This window comes from Saccopteryx leptura, chromosome 2 (genome assembly GCF_036850995.1).
Source record: "Saccopteryx leptura isolate mSacLep1 chromosome 2, mSacLep1_pri_phased_curated, whole genome shotgun sequence".
In the NCBI taxonomy this organism is placed as follows: Eukaryota; Metazoa; Chordata; class Mammalia; order Chiroptera; family Emballonuridae; genus Saccopteryx; species Saccopteryx leptura.
Window position 1 is genome coordinate 344,745,291 of NC_089504.1, and position 23,413 is coordinate 344,768,703.

The 23,413-nt window shown below is 39.4% G+C and overlaps 1 protein-coding gene and 1 non-coding gene across 8 annotated transcripts in view; one reads left to right on the top strand and one right to left on the bottom strand.

The window, feature by feature from the left end:
* Nucleotides 1-23,413, top strand: part of LOC136392119 (signal transducer and activator of transcription 5B) — a 69,970-nt gene that overhangs the window by 17,923 nt on the left and 28,634 nt on the right. For 2 of the 7 annotated variants that reach the window (XM_066364141.1, XM_066364140.1), the window contains exon 2: nucleotides 13,285-13,346. The exons of the other annotated variants lie outside the window; for them this stretch is intronic. The gene's annotated coding sequence lies outside the window, so the exon portion shown is untranslated. The remainder of the gene's footprint in view (nucleotides 1-13,284; nucleotides 13,347-23,413) is intronic. 7 annotated transcript variants of the gene reach the window in all.
* On the bottom strand, nucleotides 16,869-16,944 carry TRNAV-GAC (transfer RNA valine (anticodon GAC)). The gene has a single exon. It is a non-coding gene; the product is annotated as a tRNA-Val (tRNA).

The window sequence follows — 23,413 nt, forward strand, 5'->3', positions numbered from 1 at the left end:
ACTTTTAACATCTGGCTTATAAAGACCACAAATTCAAATAGGGTCCCCTCTCTCTTTTTTAAGGATTTTATTTATTTATTTTTAGAGGAGAAAGGAAGAACTGGACAGAGGAACAAGAAGCATTAACATGTAGTAGTTGCTTCTGGTATGCGCCTTGACTGGGCAAGCCCGGGATTTTGAACCGGCAACCTCAGCATTCCAGGTCTACATTTTATCCTCTGCGCCACCACAGGTCAGGTCTCAAATAGGTTCTCTTGCCCTCTGGGAACTGAAGCCTACTACTCTATTAGAGTACAGAAGGTCCTCTAACCTATAGAAGATGACACCCTAAATTCTCACCAGACAGCCACCCCAAAACACACAAACACACAGATATAGTCTGCTGCACCAAGGGATGGTTGAAGCATTGTCCATGTCCTTGGAGGTCGCTCTCTTTCCTTGGGAGTAGAATTTCTCTAGTCCATGCTATGTGGCACTGGGGTGAGAAACAGACAGGGTTGGAGGGATTATTTTGTTACTAATGTCCCTGACTAGAAATTCTAACCTCTTTTTCTTCAGAAACAAAATTATAAAGGGCAACGAGGTTTTGTAAGATTGTAGCTCAACTGAGGTTTTTGGGTTTTTCTAGGGACTTTACATCTCTTTATAACTTTGTTTCTATGAGAAAATATTCTATGTTCCACACAGCAAACATGCAAATAGATTTCGGAATACAATTTCATTTGTAGGGTGACCAGAAAGAAGGTATAGGGAAGAGGCTGGGAGTTGGCTGCTTGTTGTTTCATTACAGAAGTGTTAAACTTTGATGCATCAGCCTAAACTGTCTCTTGTTACCTATGTGACCTTGCTTACAACTTTAAAACTAAAACAACCCATTCTGTTTTGGGTATTGCTCAACTATCAGATCACTTTTAGACAGAGTTTTTGTTTATTTTGGTTTACTTTGGGGAGGGAGTTGAAACTTAGTTTGCCTAGGAAACAATTGTATTCTTTTTTTGGTCTTAGCTATTATTAATTTTTTATGGTATACTTGAAGTTAATGCTTAAAATTTGAGATCTTCTAGTTACAGCTGAAATTTTTCTTTCAAAAGAATCCCCCCCCCCCCCATGTCAGTTTAGTTTTAGGAATATCTAAGGGAGGGGAGTGGTTTCTCATTCTCTGTGATGAGGTGATGCTAACGCCAACTCTGGGGAAGACTGACGCAGCTTTAGATGTCTGTCTTGGTAGAAAGATTCTGGAACCTCTGTTGATGCCTGAACGTGCCAGTGCGCCTGGTCCTTCAGGCCTTCCTACTTAGTTTATATTAGTGTTTTTAGATCCAAATTCTAGAAGGAACTTTTGAAGAAATGCATAGCACTTCTGTGTTGCTCTGAATATTGGCTGATGTCTAAGCCAAATTAGCTGACTTTTTAATGTTAAATAAAACATCCAGTAGCTTTTCGTAAGGTGGGCTTTAGGAACCCCTTGATTTTAGTATGGTGCCAAAGTACGTTAATTCTAACACTTAAAACATTCTGATAAACTTTATTGAATGTTAATTCCTCAATATGGTTGAAGATTATTTTCATAAAAGAAAAATATTTTCCCTAATATAATATGACAACCTATTTTATTTTTAAAAATTTTTTATTGAATTTATTGGGTGACATTGGTTAATAAAATTATACAGATTTAAGGTGCACAATTATACAACACATCTTCTGTACACTGAATTGTGTGTTCACCACCCCAAGTCAAGTCTCCATCCATCACATCTATCCCCCCTCCACCCTCCTCCACCTTTTTTTTTTTTCTACAGAGACAGAGAGAGAGAGAGAGGGATAGATAGGGACGGACACATAGGAACGGAGAGAGATGAGAAGCATCAGTCATCAGTTTTTCGTTATGACACCTTAGTTCAGGGGTCGGGAACCTTTGTGGCTGAGAGAGCCATGAATGCCACATACTTTAAAATGTAATTCTATGAGAGCCATACAACGACTCGTGTACCTTACGCATTATCCAATAAAAATTTGGTGTTGTCCCGGAGGACAGCTGTGATTGGCTCCAGCCACCCGCAGCCATGAACATGAGCGGTAGGAAATGAATGGATTGTAATACATGAGAATGTTTTATATTTTTAACATTTTTTTTATTAAAGATTTGTCTGTGAGCCAGATGCAGCCATCAAAAGAGCCACATCTGGCTCACGAGCCATAGGTTCCCAACCCCTGCCTTAGTTGTTCATTGATTGCTTTCTCATATGTGCCTTGACCACGGGCCTTCAGCAGACTGAGTAACCCCTTGCTCAAGCCAGCAACCTTGGGTCCAAGCTGGTGAGCTTTGCTCAAACCGGATGAGCCCGTGCTCAAGCTGGCGACCTCGGGGTCTCAAACCTGGGTCCTCTGCATCCCAATCCGACACTCTATCCAGTGTGCCACTGCCTGGTCAGGCACCATCCTCCACCTTTGTCAGTTTGTTCTCCATATCTGTGAGTCTGTTTCTATTTTGTTTGTTAGTTTATTTTGTTTATTGGATTCCACATGTAAGTGAAATCATATGGTATTTGTCTTTCTCTGGCTGGCTTAGTTCACTTAGCATAATAACTTCCAGGTCTATCCATGCTATCTCAAAAGGTAAGATTTCCTTCATTTTATGGCTGATGAGTAGTCCATTGTGTATATGTACCACAGTTTTTTTTTTTTTTTTTTTTTTTTTTTTTTTACGGAGACAGAGAGTCAGAGAGAGGGGTAGATAGGGACGTACAGACAGGAACGGAGAGAGATGTGAAGCATCAATCTTCAGTTTTTTGTTGTGACAACTATGCCTTTACCGTGGGCCTTCGGCAGACCGAGTAACTCCTTGCTTGAGCCAGTGACTTTGGGTCCAAGCTGGTGAGCTTTTGCTCAAACCAGATGAGCCCGCGCTCGAACTGGCGACCTCGGGGTCTCGAGCCTGAGTCCTCTACATCCCAGTTCGATGCTCTATCCACTGCACCACTGCCTCATCAGGCTGTACCACAGCTTTTTTAACTACTCACCTACTGATAGGCACTTCGCTGCTTCCAAATCTTGACTATTATATATAACATTGCAATAAACACAGAGGTGCATATATTCTTTCAAATTTATTAGTGTTTCGGGTTTCTTTGGATATATTGCCAGCAGTGGAATTTCTGTGTCATAAGGCAGTTCCATTTTAATTTTTTGCAATAAAGTTGTACTGCTTTCCACAACCGCTGTACCAGTCTGCATTCCCACCAATAATGCACGAGGGTTCCCTTTTCTCCACATCCTCTCCAACACTTGTTATTTGTTGATTTATTGATGATAGCCATTCTGACAGATGTGAGGTGATATCTCATTGTGGTTTTATTTTATTTTATTATTTAAAAAAATTTTTTTATTCATTTTAGAAAGGAGAGAGAGAGGGGGAGAGAGAGAGAGGAGAGAGAGAAGTGGGGAGGAGCAGGAAGCATCAACTCCCATATGTGTCTTGACCAGGCAAGCCCAGGGTTTCAAACTGGCGACCTCAACATTTCCAGGTCGAGGCTTTATCCACTGTGCCAGCACAGGTCAGGCCCCTCATTGTGGTTTTCACTTGCATTTCTCTGATGGTTAGTGATGTTGAGCATCTTTTCATATCTCTATTGGCCATTTGTATATTGTCTTCTGAGAAGTGTCATGACAACCTACTTTAGAATATTTAAAATATTTTCTTTTTAAAATTTATTTTAGAGAGAGAAGAGAGTGAGAGAGAAGGAGGGGAGAGAGAGAGAGATTCTTGTATGTGCCTTGACTGGGGATTGAATTGCAACCTTGGAGTATCGGACGATGCTCTTAACCAACTGAACTGTCAGGCCAGGGCTTAAATATTTTCTTAGATGAAAATTTAAGTTGTTATGCTCCAAGGAGTCTGATTCTTTTGTCTTAAAGTTCATTATATTATATTAAGTAAAATACTGTTGTGTTTATTTGAGAAACAGCTGGCACATTTTCAAGTATTTCTAAATATTTTCATTATATCTAGGTTTTACTGTGATAGTATTTGTTTTTGTTTGTTTGCTAGCTTCTTGTTTTTTGTTTAGCAAAAGAGAGACAGACAGGCTGACAGGAAGGGAGATAAGTATCAACTCGTACTTGTGACACTTTAGTTGTTCATTGATTGCTTCTCATACGTGCCTTGACCCGGCGGCTCCAGCCAAGCCAGTGACCCCTTGCTCAAGCCAGAGACCTTGGACTCAAGCCAGCAACCTTGGGCTTCCAGCCAGCAACCTTTGGGCTTAAGCCAGCAACCATGGGGTCATGTCTATGACCCTACATTCAAGCCAGCGACCCCACACTCAAGCTGTTGAGCCCGCACTCAAGCGGGTGACCTCAGGGTTTCAAACCTGGGTCCTCAGCGTCCCAGATTGATGCTCTATCCACTGTGCCACCACCTAGTCAGGCAGTATTTGTTATTTGAGTAGAATTTGACCTATATTTTATTTCATGGGGAAAAAAAGAAACTAAATGTTTGCTAGCCACCTAGCACCTTGTGCTGCTATGAGGTGATGGGTAGAAATTTGAGTTCCGTTGTGAATTTTAGTATATGTGCTACTGAAGCGAGCACTCATTGCGAATTTTAACTTGATACTCTATATCAGGAGTCCCCAAACTACGGCCCGTGGGCTGCATGCGGCCCCCTGAGGCCATTTATCCGCCCCCCCCCCGCACTTTCGGAAGGGGCACCTCTTTCATTGGTGGTCAGTGAGAGGAGCACTGTATGTGGCGTCGCTCACGTACAGTACTACTTCCGGTGATGCAGAACGCACACGTCACGGCTCCAGAAGCGCGTCATATCACTTGTTCCGGCTAGCAGTGACAAATATGGAACCGGACATTGACCATCTCATTAGCCAAAAGCAGACCCATAGTTCCCATTGAAATACTTGGTCAGTTTGTTGATTTAAATTTACTTGTTCTTTATTTTAAATATTGTATTTGTTCCTGTTTTGTTTTTTTACTTTAAAATAAGATATGTGCAGTGTGCATAGGGATTTGTTCATAGTTTTTTTTTGTAGTCCGGCCCTCCAACGGTCTGAGGGACAGAGAACTGGCCCCCTGTGTAAAAAGTTCGGGAACCCCTGTTCTATATTTTTTAGTACCTTGTACAGATTAAATCTGGAAATCGTCTTTGAAAGGTAAATTATTTGCTTGTGGCAAGCATGAAAGTTATTCTCTAAATAAAACTGTGTATGCTGGAAAAAAAGCTGGACTAATACCACACTGAAATGATCTTAACTGTGGAATCCTTGATGAGACCCAATTCGTTTTGCACATCCTATAGCTCCAGAAAGATGATCAACTCTGAGCAGGGATGAACAGATGTCCTGGTTTCATAAGAAATTGCTTTTATATCATAAGGCCTTTCGCAAAAGCTAGTCATCGCCCTTGTCATTCTAATTTTGTTGAGATCCTTTGAAAACTTTTTTCCAAATATTGCTTTGAGTGCACAGACTTTGTTGTTTACCTGTAAGGTTTTATAATAGTCAGTGGTATCCTTTCAACCCCCAACAGAAATAAAAAGAAGAAAATTAAAAACAGTAATGAGAAAATAGACTATATTTATTTAAACTTTTAAGTGTTTAAGAGTAGATATTTGAGTGTAAGTTCCATAAAACACATGTTTATTTTGTCTCCTGCTGTATCTTCAGTACCTGGAATAACCCTTGCTCTAGTAGGTGCTCAGTTAAGTAGTCATTAAATAAGTACTGACTGTTTCTATGAGAAGGTTGATCGCATACATTTGTCTATGGTAGACAGACAGATGCTCATCTCTGATAATAAGCGTTGGTTGGTGTTGAAGGTACCTTAATCCACTCATTCCCCTTTAATCTCCATAGAGGGGGTGTATCCAGAGTCTGCTTCAACCCTCAAAGCATGCTTTTTACTGTGGAAGGGAGAAAAGAGAAGGGAAAGCCAATTCTGCGTTTCCTTAGGATTCGCTTAAGGATGGAAGAAATGTGAGTTTACTAGGCAAGAACTAGCTTTTTTCCCTCCATTAAAATTAAAATTAAAAAAAAAAATTAAATTTTTTTTTTTACCATTTGAACCATTTTAAGTGGTATTAAGTGTATTCACATTATAATGCAACCATCACTACCCTCTATCTCCAAAACTTTGTTATCCCAAGTTGAAACTGTACCCATTAAACAATAATTCCCGTCCTTCTCCCCCAGTCTCCAGCAACTGCCATTCTACTTTTTCTCTATATAAATTTGACTACCCTAGGTACCTGATACAAGTGGAGTCGTACAATATTTGTCTCTATGTGTCTGGCTTATTCTTAACTTGTTTTTTTTTAATTTGACCCTTTTGCTTGGAGTCTTGACAATTTTTCTTCCTCCTGGATTTCGAGTTCTTGCTTTGTACCTAGACCTAGCCAATGATGCATACACAATAAGTATCCAAAGACAAGTTAATTCAACAGCTTGTTGCATACCGCCAGGGGGTTATTAAGCTTTGAAAATGTGATTCCTAATCTGTATGTCAGTAGGCTTATCTCTTCCGAGTCTTGCTGATAAACCTGCACTGACAGCACTATCAAAGATCAGTCTTTCTCTGTGTTTCATAAAGCAAATTGTTCTCATTGTTACAGCCTGATTATGAACTGGAAAATTACCGGTACATTATTATAATTGTTTATACAGACATTAAGGCAGACTCTACATGAAGGGCAGCAGCTACAAAAGAGGTGTTGATTGCAGCTTCATTATGAAATGATATGCTCATACTCATTCCTTTTCTCTGCATTTTCCTTCCTGCTTCCCTCCTTCTCTCTCCTCCCTTCCCTTTCCTTTCTTTCCAGTCTGGCCCTCCCTCCCTGCCTTTCTTCCTTTTTTCCTTCCATCTTTCCTTCCTTTTTTTCTCTCTTTTTCATTCTCATTTTTCTGAGTAGTTGCTACAGAGACAACTTGATTCTATTATCCAAATATAAATAACATAGTAATGGCTCTCTATCAGTCTGCTCAGAGGGAGAGGGAAAACAGGAGTAAGAGAACTGAAAGTAAAGAGGAAATACCCTAAATTTTTTTTTGTTTAAAGGATAGAAACTAGTTGAGGAAAAAGAAATATCCTGGGAGAGCTGTTTGGTAAAGAAACACAGAGAAAGAGAGAGATAGGGCCTTGGAGAATGATTTAAAAAGTAGCCTGTGCAATATAGATTTCAAGCAGGATCTTAATTTATGGGTGACTTTTAGAGCCCCTTAACACTGAACCCTGAACACCAGGCTGGTAGAGTGATTTTTTCTACCCCCCTATAGCCACTGCTCATTTGCACTGGGCAGATCACTTCTGCATTCCTTGACTCCATTTTCTCAACCTGTAAAGTGGAGGGTCAGCAGCTAGATCCAACCATGAGAGTTTGGGCCAACGCCATGAGAACCTGAAAAGTATTCTTAATATTCAATTTTGGTGATGTCTATAAATGCAGGTGTTAGTATGCCAGAGACAAAAGTAACAATGAAAAATTCCCCCATACCAAATCTGACTCCTGTGGGAGAGGTGGAAATGGTTGTGATGGAGTTCAGTCATCTCAGTACTATGGGATTTCTGTGACCCTCAGGATGCTAGGAGACTCTTCTAGTCCTTCTTGTTTAAATGTGAAGGCCATCAGTTGCCATTATTGCCCTGCCGCAGGACTCCCACATTTAGATTGCCAACATTTTGAAAGTTTACTAGTCACAAATAGATTCTTGCATTTTCCGTTCCTTGTCATAGGGCCAGTTCAGTATGCTTTTATTGGCGCTTGGTTTGGTTTTCTTTATAGCAGCAGCTGCTAATTAGTGACAGCGTCTGAGCAAGCAGCTTGTCATTTTTGGCAGGGGTAGGAGACATCCATAGCAGTTCAAGACTGTATTTTCATTTGCTAAATTTACTTTGCTACATGGAAGTATGTCTTGAATAAAAATTGGTCTGTAATCAAACATGGTTGTATTTACTGAAATACCTGTGTGAGCTGGCATTTGATCCTGGCATTGAAAAACTCTTAGGAGATAAATAACAGATGCAGTGTCTATCAGACTAATGCCATTGGTCCTGAGCCATCCGTCCATTGTTAATCTACATTCTGCATGTAGAACTTTATCCTCTTGTTTTGGCACAATGATAATCTTTCTGGATTGTATCTGGTAGATACATTTTAGCAGAAGGAGTGAATTGTTGATAAACATTGCACTTTCTGTTTATACTCAACTTATTTTTGAGATATCTTTTTTAAAAAAAGAAACAGTTTAGTTTGCACAAATAAAAAACTCTCTTTGGAATTTCTGCTCATATTAGCATCATCACATTTCATGTAATTTTCCTTTTTGAAATTGCTGCACTGGGGTGTTAGGTCTGTTTTACAAACTTGTCACGATATTTATGGAATGGTACAACTTGCAATTATATTTGCCTTGATTAGCACCAATGATGAGTCAAAACCTCCGTCACAGTTTCTATAGTGTGTGATTCAGTCCCATTATTCCTGTAATAAGGACTCAACTTAATGACCTCCACAGTGTTAAAAATAACATCTTGAGGAAATAACTGACCGACCAGCCATTTCCCACAATTTCGGTTCTTTGTGTAACTCAAGGTCTACCAAAATTATATTTAACACACAATTTTTTGAATAGCTACCATGTACCATGGAATCCAAATGAATGAGAAATGGTTCCTGTCCTGTGATAACTTACAGTGTAGTCAAGCAACAGGTAGCTCAAAATTGCTTTAGTTCTTATGCCCAGAATATAGGGCACATTCTCATTCTAGAGAGGGGAAGCATTCTACCTTTTAAAACTAGGATGATCAACATGATAAAAGGCATAGGATACAGGTATTGTGTTGATTCTTTTTTATTTTACTTATTTTTTTAATCTAGAAGTGGTAAAGATGGTATGAGGCACCTTTCTTTTTTATTTTTTACAGAGACAGAGTGAGTCAGAGAGAGGGATAGACAGGGACAGACAGACAGGAACAGAGAGAGATGAGAAGCATCAATCATTAGTTTTTCATTGCGCGTTGCAACACCTTAGTTGTTCATTGATTGCTTTCTCATATGTGCCTTGACCACGGGCAGGCCTTCAGCAGACCGAGTAGCCCCTTGCTGGAGCCAGCAACCTTGAGTCCAAGCTGGTGAGCTTTTGCTCAAACCAGATGAGCCCGCGCTCAAGCTGGCGACCTCGGAATCTCGAACCTGGGTCCTCTGCATCCCAGTCCGACGCTTTATCCACTGCGCCACCGCCTGGTCAGGCATGAGGCACTTTTCATTGAAGTGTAGAATTTCCAGGTTCCTTGTTCCAAATTTCCCCTTGACATGTTACGTAACACTGTTAAATTCAGAAGTTGTCTTCCACTTACGTAAGAGTAACTACTTCTTAGTGGTGTCGTTTAGTGAACCCAGATGATCTGCTAACATTTGGCCAGGTATTTAATGTACACTGTACACAGCAACGTGGTTATTTCTACATCTGTCATGTCAGTATTTATTATCTCAGGAATTTATCATTTATACCTGACCCATAACTTCATATGCACATCAGCATTAAGTAAGTTGACATTTAATTATAAGTATAATGTGAACAGTTATCCAGATGACAACTGACTTGAGTATCCTTTACTGTCCTATCTTACCCACTGGAATATTTCTCAAGCTGTTTTCTCATTTGTATGAATATGAATGATTATTGTCACTTTAATGAGAAAACTGGAGATTAGGATGTTCCCTGGTAAATACTGGGGATGGATAATAATGTGTCTAATGGAAAACCAATAAGGCATTTGGGAACAAAAATAACAAATATAACTAACCACTCTGCCCCTCATAGGAAATGTCACAATGTTAATTCTGACCACAAGCGGTCAGGATCTAGGTTTTGGCCTCATTGGAAAGTTACCCACCCCCAGCACTGTTCTTGTTTCTCTCCTCTCCTCCCACTCCCTTTTACAATCTTAACACTTTTGGCTAATTTCTGATTGATGTAGAGGCATGACCGTGAACCACCAAACCCCCAGTATGTCTTCTGTTGGTTGTCAATCAGGTTTGTCACCTAGATATTCTCTGCCCTTAGGGTAGGGAATCGTATATAAAGCATTTTTGGAGTGTCAAATATTTTTTTATAGCTATCTGTGAATTGCACTTTGTGTTAATTTACTTTGTAGCTTTTATCATAAAGCAGTCTAAAACCACAGGTATCTTGTGAGAGAAAACGCATTTGGATGGGTGAGAAGTTTCAGTAAGTAAAGTACTGGTGTTTTAATAAGCAAAGAGCAGGCGCCCTGGCGGTGAACAGCCTAGGTGCTGATCCTTCACTTTCTTGCTGCAGGAGTTTGGGCACATTTCCTAACTGTTAAGCCTGTTTCCTCATCTGTAGAATGAAAACAATAATTGTACTGCCTTACAGGCTTTTCACGAGGACTAGATAAGGGTGCATATAGAGGGCATACAGGAGTGCATGAGTTCACGACATAGTAAGAGCCCCTCGAATGTTTATTATTACTACTGTTGCTATTATTTACTATCACTACTCCTACTCTCTTTTTCTCCTCTCTGTGCTAGTTCCTTTGGTGTTATTTAAAGTTTGTTGATGAAGTGTAGAAAGGCTTAGATATGTAATCGTTTATTTTGTTTCCAACATGAAACAGTTTCTAGTGTTGGTAACAGCAGTTAACTTAGCATGTATTACAAACTAACAAGTTTTTCCTTGAGCCCCAAGCTGTGTTCCTTTTGAAGGAGGTAATCTTAGAGTGGGTTACATACGCTCCATCATCATCAAAGCCTAAAATCTTTAGAACACAAGCCTGTCTCACAAAAAGCCTGGTGTCTCTGTTGCCACCACAACCTGAAACTAGAGGGTTGGAAACCACATAGAGCCCTATGACATGCTGTAGGAGCCCTTCTGAAGGACCCATCACATTTTCTTGTAAATCGTATGTAGACAAAAGTAAGCCAGGAACCAACCTGGTTGAAAAGCTTCAAAAGTTTTCTCCTTTTCCACCTTTACACTTTAAAGTCTCTAATTTGTAAATACTGCATGTATACATATGAATTTAAGAAAAATATAAAAGCAAAAACTTAGTGGTAACAACAGAAATGTGAAAAATAAATGATCTCTTAAAATTGGCAGTTAATATAATTAAATATGCTACTATTTATGGTATTGAGCAGGTTCTTATCAATCTGATTCTTAGGGTTTTTTTTTTTTCCTTAGGTTTTTTTTTATATAAAAAGTGCTATTACTTTTTTTAAAAAAATTTAAATTTATTATTTTTTTTTTTAGAGAGACAGAGAGAGAGTCAGAGAGAGAGAGATAGATAGGGACAGACAGGAACAGAGAGAGATGAGAAGCATCAATCATCAGTTTTTTGTTGCAACACCTTAGTTGTTCATGGATTGCTTTCTCATGTGTGCCTTGACCATGGGCCTTCAACAGAACAAGTAACCCCTTGCTGGAGCCAGTGACCTTGGGTCCAATCTGGTGAGCTTTTTGCTCAAACCAGATGAGCCCGTGCTCAAGCTGGCGACCTTGGGGTCTTGAACCTGGGTCCTCCGCATCCCAGTCTGATGCTCTATCCACTGCGCCACCGTCTGGTAAGACTAAATTCATTTTTGAGAGGGACAGGGGAGAAAGAGAGAAAGAAAGAAAGAAAGAAAGAGAAGTGGGAGGAGTAGGAATCATCAACTCCCATATGTGCCTTGTCGGGGCAAGTCTAGGGTTTCGAACTGCAACCTCAGCATTCCAGGTCAATGCTTTATCCATTTCGCCACCACAGGTCAGGCGCTATTACTTATCTTGAGGGACAATTTTGACAAATCCATAAGGTAACATTTGTTTTCAATCCTGAAAGATAGGAAAAGGTCAATAAACATTAGTTGATTGCATGACAAATGATATATAACTGTTTTGTAAATGTAACTATTTTGGGTTATATTTCACTTAGTTTTATCAGGCTAATAAAATTAATTGACAGTATATGAATATATATCAGCTAATTACAAAAAGTTGATTAGAGGCTTTCTTATTGGGGGACCATAGGGGGGAAAACAACATTTTACATAAATTATGATAATTGGTAGAATTGATGTTTTCCCATGTTATATTTTGCTAATACTTCTTTAAAATTAATATACAGTGTGTCCATAAAGTCATGGTGCACTTTTGACCAGTCACAGGAAAACAACAAAAGACGATAGAAATGTGAAATCTGCACCAAATAAAAGGAAAACCCTCCCAGTTTCTGTAGGATGATGTGGCAGCATGTGCACATGCGCAGATGATGACGTAACACCGTGTATACAGTGGAGTAGCCCACAGCCATGCCAGTCGAGATGTGGACGGTACAGAGGAAAGTTCAATGTGTTCTGTGGCTCGCTAAATTCAAATCCGTGACCAAAGTGCAACGTGAATATCGGTGCGTTTATAATGACGCGCCACCACATAGGAATAACATTTCTCGGTGGGATAAGCAGTTGAAGGAAACCGGCAGTTTGGTGGAGAAACCCCGTTCTGGTAGGCCATCAGTCAGTGACGAGTCTGTAGAGGCTATACGGGATAGCTACCTAAGGAGCCCTAAAAAATCTGTGCGTGAGCCCACATCGAACTGCACTGAATAGGTATGAAACTGGGAGAGTTTTCCTTTTATTTGGTGCAGATTTCACATTTCTATCGTCTATTGTTGCTTTCCTGTGACTGGTCAAAAGTGCACCATGATTTTACGGACATACTGTAGATGAAAATGGCCTTTATAAGTCATTAAAAATGTTACAACTCAGTTTTTATACCTTGTATACCTTGTAATTTTTATGTATTTAAAGTTATTTAACTAGCTCTATTTCTTTAACTTAATAAATTATAATTTTTAAAAAAGTGATCTAATTTGTTGTCACTAGGAAGATTGGATGCATAGATGCTCTCTTAATTTAAAGAAGTCTACGTGAGAATGTGTTGTTTCTTTGAAGGTGGGCGGGTTTTCAATATTATTTCATAACTGTTTGGGTTACTACCTAAAGAAGATTTAAAATAATTTTTTTCTGTCTGCTTCCTCTTTTTGTTCCTTGTCATACAGTCTTTTCTCCATGTCTAATCTAAGAAACTGTATGACCACTGTATACATGCTTCTACTGATTGTCAGCATTGAACCTGGCCAGGGCCTTAGTGTGTTGGGCGATGATTTAACTTTAGTTTGAGAAGGGGAAAGCTAAAGATTTATTTTTATGTCAACCAACTAGGAACCTTACATGTTGTCACATTTATTATAGCCCAAATACCATTTTATTTTTAGGCAGTGACTTCTGGAGCGTTAGTGTAAGTCCAGGATGGTTCCAGCCCTGTCCTTTTCCTCGTGTAAGTCCACATCAAACCTGGTAGTTTTTCACAGTCTCACTGCTGTTTAAAGTGTATCTCCATGTGATCGTATTGGTTTTAATTTAGTCAAGTGAGACACTTGAAGGTTCTGGTTCTCACATTCGCTTTGTTTTTCTTTGGAGCTTTACTGGAAACCAAATGCTATTGCGTACAAGCTGCAGAAGCAGGAGGGGAAGTTGGCAAGAATGAACTGCTTTCTGTTTGGTCTGTCTGAGGCAGCTGACCTTTTGGAAGGAAATCGCTGCTCTTTGCTTCTTCCTGTAACAGTGCAGCCTGTAAAGCGTGTAGACGTAGAAGCCGTTATCCTGGCTGGTGTATTACTGGCGCAAAGGCTGTTAGTTCAGAGTTGGGAGTTTTTCAGTACACCTGTTGTACATCTTAGGAACATTCACCCAAGCTCACAGTGCTAGGCTCTGAATAGAAATCCCGGTAGGGACATAGTGAGAAAGAATGTTTCCAAAAAAGTAATTTGTTTTTGCAAAAGTAATTGTATATTATACTTTATTGCAAAGTGCCAGTGTTAATGCTGTGATAAATGTTACCTTGTACACAGTTTTAGTTCATCTTAATGTTGACCATCCTGATATTGTTATTACTTCTTATACTGGATAACCTTTTTTCACTGAGAGGCCAAACATTTTGACTTCTAAGACAATAGTGAGATGTCACTTCATCTCAGAATTAGAATTAACTTTTTAACACCTGCAACCCATTGTTGGAGCCACCTTTACTGCAGGTCTTGTTTTATTTAAACAGTGAGTATTATACCCACACTTTCACATTATCCTCAGAAAGCTGCAGTCGGGCTTCATAAATGAAACACCATCCAGCAAGCAAACAAACGAACTAGCTGACAAGGCATTTCTCTCTTAAAAGACAAGATTTGGCCCTGGCCAGTTGGTTCAGTGGGAGAGCATCAGCCCAGCCTGTGGAAGTCCTGGGTTCGATTCCTGGTCAGGGCACACAGGAGAAACACTTACCTGCTTCTTTCTCTCTCTCTCTCTTCCCCTCCTGCAGCCATGGCTTGATTAGAGCAAGTTGGCCCTGGGCACTGAGAATGGTTCCATGGTCTCTGTCTCAGGCACTAAGAAGAGCTCAGTTGCTGAGCAACAGAGCAACACTCCAGATGGGCAGAGCATCACCCCCTAGTGGGCTTGTTGGGTGGATCTTGGTGGGAGAGCATGCGGGAGTCTGTCTCTGCCTCCCCTCCTCTCAACGAATTAAAAAAAAAAAAAGACAAGATTTTAGTTTTCCATTTATTTTAATCAAAGCATATTTAAGTTTGTTTTCTGTCATATTTTTTGAAAGGATTTACATTCAAATAAGTGTATATTAGCAAAAATGAAGTAGATTATGATTATGGTAAATGCAGAGAACACAGTTACCTGAAAATGGGGGGGGGGACATACCATATTCTTCTGCACTAAGTTTGGGTTTGGTGGGTAGGTGTGCTGTTCCCGTGTAGTTTGGTCTTCCTCCCAGGTTACCTGCTGAGAGGGAAGATTGCTAGGTGTGCGTTGCTGTCGATGTGCATGAAAGTGTAGAGTGTAGCCCAAGAATTGTCTCAGGGCTTCCATAGCAGGATTGCCCTGCAGTGCTGCCTTTCTGTTCTTGGGAACTGGCCTGCTCTGTTCAACCTTACTGAGATAGTGAACCATCCAAGAGGGAATACAAGTCTTGCTCTGGCTTTCAGTGTATGTTCTGGGCACAAAGTAAGTTGATGTCAACAGAAGAGGAAGATTTCCCCCCAGTTCTGTTGGCCTTTGGATAGGAATAAATTTAGGAACCAACAGCTAAGGCTTTCTGGGATCTGATCTTACAACTATAGCCTTCTAGAGGCCTTGAATTGTTACCCTTGAACTATCAAGGGCCTTCTCATAGGCCAGTTGTGTTCAAGTGTGTCATTAGGGGTAAGGGAATGCAGTTTTGAAAAAGAAAATTTTGCACCACTGTGAGTGTTTGTTTTTTTAATTTGATTTTAGAGTGAGAGTAAGGGAGAGAGAGAGAGAGAGAGAGAGAGAGAGACATCAATTTGTTGTTCCACTTGTTTATGTATTCATGGGTTGCTCCTTGTATGTGCCCTGACCGGGGATAGAACCCGCAACGTTGGCAAATCAGGATGACACTCTAACTGAGCGATGTGACCAGGGCCTGTGAGTGGTCTTCTGGGCACTTCATTCTATTAAGAATTGGTACAAGTTTGCAGGGTCAGTTGCTTAGTCATATCAAAGATGAAAAAAGAGCCAGACATGAACTTAAATATATGTATTTCTTATACTGAGATATGACTTTCCCAAATACTTTTTTTCTTTTTCTATTTTTCATATTTCTTTCAGGAATCAAAATTAGACCTCCTAAATTCAAACTCCACTACCTCTGAGATCACTCTTCTCCTGGTCTCATTCCAGTTTACCTCCCCTCCCTTTTGGTATTCTGAACGTTGGTAAACATTTTCACACACACTAAATCTGGGAGAGTAGTTAGTATATATAATGACTTTCTATAGATTCATCACTTGAGTTCAAAAATTACCAAAAAGTTTTCATATACTTTTCATATACATACTTTTTGTTTCTTCTGGACTTCAAAAAAAAAATACTTCATTTACTTTTTACACTATTTCTAGAACAGCGGTTCTCAACCTGTGGGTCGCGAAGGGTTTATTTTTAAAAAGAATAATATGAATAGTTATTGAGTACAAAGCATCTTAAAGGCTTTTAATACTATAAAATATTAAATAAGTAGATGTCAAAATTACAAATTAATCTTAGCTGTTAGTAGTCCTGAACCACTACTTGAAAACACATTAAATTGGTATATATTTGAAAATGATAGAATTGCATTTTTTTTAAGAATTTTTATAATTCTTCCCTGGCCAGATAGCTTAGCTGGTTAGAGCATCATCCTGAAGCACAGAGGTTGCCTGTTTCATCCCTGGTCAGGGCACATACGGGAACAGCTCAACGTTCCTCTCCCTCACCCATCCTCTTTCTCACTAAAATCAATCAATACATTTAAAAAATATTTTATAATTCTAAAATTTTACTATTTCATGCCCTACTTAAGTCAAGTCTACCTAATTTGTAAGGAAGTGTCATAATCTGGATGCAGTCATGTTGGGAAATACTTCTTCCCGTGTCTTTTGTTTGTTTGGTTTTGGTTTTTGTTGTTTTTTGTTTGTTTGTTTGTTTTTGTATTTTTCCGAAGCTAGAAACGGGGAGAGACAGTCAGACAGAGTCTCGCATGCGCCCGACCCGGATCCACCCAGCACGCCCACCAGGGGGCCACGCTCTGCCCACCAGGGGGCGATGCTCTGCCCCTCCGGGGCGTCACTCTGCCGTGACCAGAGCCACTCTAGCGCCTGGGGCAGAGGCCAAGGAGCCATCCCCAGCGCCTGGGCCATCTTTGCTCCAATGGAGCCTCGGCTGCGGGAGGGGAAGAGAGAGACAGAGAGGAAGGAGAGGGGGAGGGGTGGAGAAGCAGATGGGCGCTTCTCCTGTGTGCCCTGGCCGGGAATCGAACCCGGGACTTCTGCACGTCAGGCCGACGCTCTACCACTGAGCCAACCGGCCAGGGCCTTCCCGTGTCTTTTGCATGTCCCTTTATACTTGGTTCCAATGGGACAATGAGTTGTACTAACTGCCCCTGATTATTAAATTTATATTTCAAATTTTATATTCTAAACAAAATTTAATGAATAAAAGCTTTACCAGAAAACTGAACCCAAACTACTTTACCTAAGTGTAATAAGGGTTTGATTCTCTTTGACCTTTCTCTGGTATTTGTCCTCCAGCATAGATGCTGCATACACTTTTCACTTAACATTCTTCTATTTATATAATATTATACTTTAAGAAAATGTGTCTACCTGGACTTATGTTTTAATGTAACCTTTCTATTTTAAATTGTTGCATGATATTTCATCAGGTTAAAATGTTATAGTTTAACCATTCTCCTATTCTGTACATTTAGGTTATTAACAGTTTCCCACTGTTGTGTATTCTATTGTCTAAGGCTGTTCCTAGGAGCTGACCTAGTAGTGCAAGGTGCTCTTCAAAGCAGATTTTGTGAGGTGGGAACTTTATACTATAATTCTCAAGGATAATGAGAGGGAAAGGATTCTCTTTCATCTAAATGGTACAGAAACTCAATATATTGTAGTGGCTGAGGAATTTTTATTTCCTGAACTAAAGGACTCATGCTGTACAAAAGACACATTCTAAGATGAGTTGATCTTAATGATCAACAGTGTAAAATGGATAGAGATCCAAACCTCACTAGAAATTCTGAGGCTCTCACAGGGCTGCCTGAAATCATTTCTTCCTCTTCCATAATGCAGATGGCCGTTACTCTTGGGCTACAGCAAATGTTTCTAGTTATGTAGAAAAGGGTATTGTTGTAGCTTCTTCCCAAGTAGGTTGTTCAAGTTGCTAAATGGATTTCAGTCCAGGGAGAATGAAACTCACATGCATTCAAGGTACAGGCCACTGCGGCCGGCGCGAGCCCAACTTGCATGACAGCCTCCCGCCGGCTGCAGCACAGAGTCTGAGAAGTCCAGATATTTATGTACTGCCAGGGACAATTTCCAGATGAGAGTCAAGCCTCTGCTCTCACTGCTTTGATGTTGTTGTTTCTGTCTTGAATTTTTGCCCTTAATTTTGATTTTGAAAGCATTTTTAATTACTGTGAAAAATGGAAAGAATAGAACAATGAATGTGCACATACATTTTGCCTAGATTGACCAATTGTTAACAGTTATTACATTTAGGTAACGCCTCCCACTATCCCCCATTCCTTTGAAAGTAGGTTGCAGACATCATGACTTTACCCTTTAATACCTGAGTGTGTTATCTACCAATATGTCATTGTTTATCTTCTCAATGCCATTATCGCTCTCAAGAACTCGAACACTCTAACATTGATACAATAATATTCACTATATAGGCCATGTTAAAATTTAATTTAAATTGAAAAATTTTTAATTGTCCCAGTAATGTCCTTTAGAGCTGTGGGTTGTTTTGTTTTGTTTTGTTTTAATTATGTTCTAAATAGTTGTCTTTTTTTTTTTTTTTTTAGTCTCCTTTAATCTTGAACAGATCCACGTTTTTGTCTTTGCTGAGTCTCACAATTTGTGTTTGATTGTTTCTTCATAAGCAGAGGTAGAACATTTAGTTTGTGTGTTCCTTTCTGTGCCTCAGATCTGAAGGCATAAAATGTCAGTTTGTGCCAGGATTGGGGATGGTTGAGTACTTGGTTAAGGAAGATGTTGTCTGCTAGCTTTTTCCACTGAAAATATACCCTCTCCCCTTGGTGCATGAGAAGTGATGTGTGAGGTAATACTTTGACACTGTATAGAGATACCTGTCCTCCAACAAGTATCACCTGCTGTTTTTAGCAGCTGTGATGATCCTTGCGTGAGTCTACTCTCTTTATTTTTGAGATTGTGAGTGTTGGACCAAGATATACTTAGGGTGAGAGTTCTAAATACATAATAAATAACTCACTGATAAAAACTTGATCTTTATATTTAGCAAATTCTTTATATTTAGCAAATAGCTGCTCTCCCTCTTCCCTCACGCCCTTCCTTCCCTCCCACCCCCGATTCTCTCTCCCTTACTTTTTCTCTTCTTCCCAAAATAATATGTAATGATTTGGCTGTGACGTAAAGATTTATGACTGATTGTCTTCCCAGAATGTTATTATCTCTATGTTGCCTGGGCAGATTTTTCCTTGTTTATTTCTTTGTGAGCCAAATACTTTTATTCTTTCTGTTCTCGTCCCATCTGTTTAATAATCTGACTTTGTTAGAGAATTGCCTTCTTGATGGCTTATAAAGTAGTGTTTAGAAAATTTTTTTTAAAGAGCAGATGGCTCTGGTATTGACCTACTTCTAGATGGGAAAGTTTTACTCTAACCTTCTTATTCCGTGTAAAGCCAATTTTAATATGAACAAAGTCTTAATCCTTTATTGCTACTATTCAATATTTTTTCTGTCCCTCCAAGTTCCTCTTACTGGGTAACCACCACCACTGACTACATGTAATTATATTGATATTGATGCAACCAGGGAACTTGCTATTTATATTCTCTCCAAAGTCCCTTAGTCTTTAAATGACACTGATGTGGGTAACAGTTTTGGATCCTGTTTCCTTGCCTTATACTTTCCAGATTAGAAGCAGTGGCTTATACACCTTCTGTTTCACCTGCCGCCTATCCCAAGCCTTTGCCCAAATCAGAGCCTCGCAATATTAGGTTTCTTATTCTAATCTCTTACTCTTTTTTTTAAAACTATGAAATATAGCAAACATACCGAAAAGTACAAAAAATAATAATGACCAACCACTAAAGTCCTCAAGACAAGGGGATTGTGGTTGAGGGGTACAGGCTCTGGGGCCAGACTGGCATATCCAGCCCAGACAGTGCCCCTCGGTAGTGTGGGACCTGGAGCAAATACGTCACCTCCAAAATTAACCTGTGCCCATTAAAAGTCACTCCCTGTATGGGTTTGTCTATTCTGGACATTTCATATAAATGGAATTGATAAATTGTGGCCTTTTATGTTGGCTTCTTTTCCTTAGCATAATGTTTTCAAGTTTTATCCATGTTGTAGCATGTGTCAGTACTTTATTTCCTTTTACATTTGAATAATACTCCGTTTTATCCATTTTATGTTTCCATTTATATCCATGTTACTCATTCATTCACTGATGGACATTTGGGTTGTTTCTACTTTTTGACTATTATGAATAATGCTGCCATGAACATTTGTGTACTTGTTTTTGTAGACATGTGTTTTCAGTACTCTTAGGCATATATACGGGTGGAACTGCTGGGTCATATGGAAATTCCATGTTTAACACTTTGAAGAATTGCCCGGTTACTTTCAAAGTTGTTACAACATTTTACAATCCTATGTGATATGCTGAGCCTCAATTCCCTCAACTATAAAATTGAGATAGTATTAATGCTCACCTCTAGGGTTTTGTGAGGATTAAATGGGTAGATTCATAGAAGTAGGTTTTTTTGTTTGTTTGTTTTGTGGCAGAGACAGAGTCAGAGAGAGGGACAGATAGGGACAGACAGGAAGGGAGAGAGATGAGAAACATCAGTTCTTCGTTGTGACACCTTAGTTGTTCATTGATTGATTTCTCATATGTGCCTTGATTAAGGGGCTACAGCAGACTGAGTGACCCCTTGCTGGAGCCAGCGACCTTGAGCTCAAGCTGGTGAGCTTTTGCTCAAACCAGATGAGCCCGCACTCAAGCTGGCGACCTCGGGTCTTGAACCTGGTTCCTTCTGCATCCCAGTCCGATGCTCTATCTACTGCACCACCGCCTGGTCAGGCTGAAACCTTTTTTAAACAAATGCCTGAGGGACTTTATTTGGGACTCTTACATTCAGATAAGTAACATTGATATAGATGCTTACATTTTCACAAAGTACAATATTCTGCATCCAAAGCTGTTTTGTGTTGTTTGGAATGCTTGTGAACACTAAGTGTAAATAAGTAATGCTCAAAAAGTTCTCATCTTTGGCTAAAAATAAGATTGTGAATCCATTTCTCAGACTTTAGAGAAGCCCCTGTGATGATTTACCAAAGATACAAACCACTTCCCTTGTCAGAACATCACGCATTGAAGATGGAGCTGCCCGTAAATAAGCAGAAGAGAGTGTGTATTGAGGACACGGGGTACTGTCACTGCTTTTGTGGAGTAGCGTTCAATGGCAGGAGAAAGACTGGTGAGAAAGGGCAGGGAATCAGCTTATAACAGGTGTGGGTGTAGCCTAATAGTGGCCGTGAAGAGTTCTGACATGTATGAAAAAAAGCACTCCGTAGAGGCCAGGTTATATTGATATACTTGAGGGGAAAGTGTTTTTCTTCTTTCATCAACCACATATTTTAAACTGTTACATGATAATCTCAGTAAGTCACCTCATGTTCCATGTATATATAATTTTTAGTTAAAATGTAAAAATGATTCTATATTATTCAATGTACTTTTATTTTACATTTTTGATCACTCTTAGGCAAAACCTACTTTCCAGCACTATCACAACATTATTCTGGAGTGGAATTATAAAGCACATGATTTATCAAAATGAAGTGATTACCACCTTACATTTACCAGCTGTTACTCTTCAAATGGCATTTTAGAAAATATTATGACATGTTCATATTTAGAGCCATAAAAAATATTCTGACAAGTGCTAAGAGCTTAGCATTCCACTCTGATAAAAACTGAGAACCAATATAAAACACAAGACAAAATAAATAGTGTGACGTTTATATATATAGTACTCCTGCATACATGGCACATTAATGTAGTCTTTCTTAAAACAATAATAAGCTCTTGGAATATGCTCAGCCAGCAGGACATGTGAAATATTTACCAAATATTTGGTATGTATTTAATTTATTCAGCAAATGTTTATTGACTACTTACCATGGCAAGCCACAGTGCTGGACACCAGGGACACAATAGTAAATAAATGTGCTCCCTTCCCTTACTGTTCTTACAAGTTCAGTGGGAAAGATGGACAAAAACAAATTAATGAAAACTAAAAGGAAAAATGACAAATTGTGGCATATGTTATTAAGGAACAAATAGACCATTGTAAATACAGACTCATCCAAATTATAAAATCATCCAAATTATAAAATCTCTGTTTCAATATCTTGCCTGGGTATTTCACACTGATATCTTGTTCCATAATAACTTTTAAAATAGCCTATAGATTTGACCAAATTGTGTGGATACAGTTAAGCAAAAAATTTACTGATTGCTTATGTGTCACGCACTGTTACACACCCACGAGAAGGAGCAGTGAACAAAACAAGTCATTAGTTTGTGGTGATTTCACCCTAGTGGGAAGACAGTAAACAGATATATGAGGAAGGTCAGGAAGTGAGCAATGATGGGAAGGAACAGGAAGTGGACTGAGGATAGGGACCAGAAGACTGTCTTATTCGGAGGGAGGGAAAGGAGTCTCCGGAGAGAAAAGTTTTCCCCCTGTTTTCCTTCCTTTGTCTCTTGGGTCGATTCAGTTAATGTATGCACAATGCAAGATAAATTTCCTATCTGTTGGTATTGTTCACATACTCACTAAGAGAGCTATGGTGAGGTCTTCCTTCTTTCCATTTCCTTACCCCTAAAAGAGAGTCATACCTACACTCTTTTCTTCATTCTGTTTTCATTCTTCCACACGCGTAAATGCCTAAGCACCTTCATCCATCTATCTCTTTACCTTTTATCCAAAAAAATATATGCTTTGGTATCTGGTTCCAAGTTTCCAAAATCTTTGGATATGATTTATTTGATTAAAAATTACACTGTACAATTAAATGTCTTCCAGATGTTTGGTTACAACGTGGAGAGGGCTCTTCTAAACCAAGTGTTTCTCCTAGTTAACTCTCAGCCATTGAAATTTGATGTCTTGGGTGATCTTATTGATCCCAGCTTTCCTGTCCCAAAGCCATAAATAAAATTGTACACTGCTCAAGTGTTCTATAGCATTGCACAAGTCTAAAATAGGTGACTGGCACCCACCCCACACCTCACTGTTGGCTAACTGACTGGTCCCATAAATAGCTCAGTGTTACACGATCAGACAACAACTAACGGAGATGGGATTTTTGTTTCCTAACATACACATGTTGTCTCTGGTATTCAACAAAAATCAAAGTCTAGTTCACTGGACCCTAACTGTAACATCGCTCTTGGGAGAATTTTGCGAATCAATAGCCAAATTGTTTTGGATGGGATTCAAGAGAGCCCTGCCTTATACAAAATTCTACATTATGGATCAGAGTGTTAGAGCAAAAACCAGTTTTAGTCCCTTCTGTGTACATGAAAGTAATGTTGCTGCTGCAATCAATTTAAGCCCAGAGAGTTTCTGCTGCTTGAATTAAAAATTCTCAGGTGTGTCTGGGAAGATACCTTGGTAGTTTTATAAAACCATTTTTCTGAAATCAAGAGCATGTTTTAAAAACCTACCCCACTACTGGAATATAATGGCTCTTATTTCTGACTCTTTGCTGGAATGTA